The sequence below is a fragment of the Myotis davidii genome, unplaced genomic scaffold, assembly GCF_000327345.1.
Source record: "Myotis davidii unplaced genomic scaffold, ASM32734v1 scaffold295, whole genome shotgun sequence".
Taxonomy (NCBI): Eukaryota; Metazoa; Chordata; class Mammalia; order Chiroptera; family Vespertilionidae; genus Myotis; species Myotis davidii.
The window spans coordinates 12,401-13,978 of NW_006286683.1; positions in this window are offsets into that span (position 1 = coordinate 12,401).

The following is a 1,578-nucleotide window of genomic DNA, read 5'->3' on the forward strand; positions in this document are numbered from 1 at the left end:
GTGCCTGTGCCTGGGGTGGCCTGTGTCACAGCTGGGGGACACGCGGGCGTGATGGGGCTGCCCCTGGTCTGAACTCCTCAGTGGGGCGGTCGGACACAGAGCAGCTGGGCACAGCCTCTGCGGCTCCGACAACGAACTTAATCCACCAAACCAGGGTCTTTAAATAATTGAGCGCCCTTGGCAACCGGTGTCCAAACACTCAAAGAATTTTAGTTACGAGAATGTCTTAGCCTTTTCATTCTAGTCTCAGACATTCACCTTCCCCCCCCCGTTATTCACAGCCTGGGACGACATAAAAAATACAGCAGTTGATGCCAAAACCGGTTTGGCTCAGTGGATAGAGCATCGGCCTGCGGACTGGAAGGTCCCAGGTTCGATTCCGGTCAAGGGCATGTACCTGGGTTGCGCGCACTTCTCCAGTGGGAGATGTGCAGGAGGCAGCTGATCGATGTTTCTCTCTCATCAATGTTTCTGACTCTGTCTCTCTCCCTTTCTCTCTGTAAAAAATCAATAAAATATATAAAAAAATTTTTAAAAAATTAAAAAAAAGAAAAAGAAAAAACATCGATCTGCTGCCTCTTGCACACCTCCTACTGGGGATATGCCCGCAACCAGGGTACATGCCCTTGGCCGGAATCGAACCTGGGACCCCTAAGACCGCAGGCCGAGGCTCTATCCACTGAGCCAAACCGGTTAGGGCCATCACGGATGTTTCTATCTCACCCTCTCCCTTCCTCTCTGAAATCAATAAGGATCTATTTTTTAAGGAAACCCAGCGTTTGAGAAGAGGACACTCAGGTCACCGGGGACAGCGGGGAGCCACAGTGCTGAGGTGGCAGCCTGCAGTGACTCATGGTAACTCAGCAAACTTCACACAGAGGGAAGACTATCATTCAGGGTGCCCCCAGGGTCACCTGGTACCTTACTCATCTGTTACAAACTGAGTGCTTCTTTGAAGCTAACAGAGTCCTACAATGCTGAGGTGTCTTGTTGGGGGGGGAAAAACGATTTAAAAAATATATATATATTTTATTGATTTATGCCGTTGACCGAAATCAAACCTGGGACCCTCTATCCACTGAGCCAAAGCTGTTAGGACAACATTGTTTTTCTTATTTCCTTCCTAGAAATAGAAAAGAGCTAGGCGGCCTGAAGAGACCGGCCCCGTCTCCTTGTCTCCCTTTGCTGCGGATCATTTCTCCTTAGCAATTCTCCCCAGGTACCCCCTGTGCGTTTTATGACATCACCGTGTGGACTGTCCCTCCTTCCCCGTCCCAGACGGACGGACACACAGACAGGCTGACCAGAGCCCAACGTGGGAGACCAGCCCCTGGTGAACCCAAGGCCCTGTAAACCTTGCTGGAGAGCCATCCACCTGAGCCCAGAGGGCTGATGCATATGGTGAGGATCTGATCTGGATCGAGGAGACAGCCGCCAGTTAAAAACCACTGCGCGGCCCGGCCGGTGTAGCTCAGTAGTTGAGCGTCAACCTAGGAGCCAGGAGGTCACGGTTCGATTCCCAGCCAGAGCACATGCCCGGGTTGTGGGATCGATCCCCAGTGGAGAGGGCACACCAGC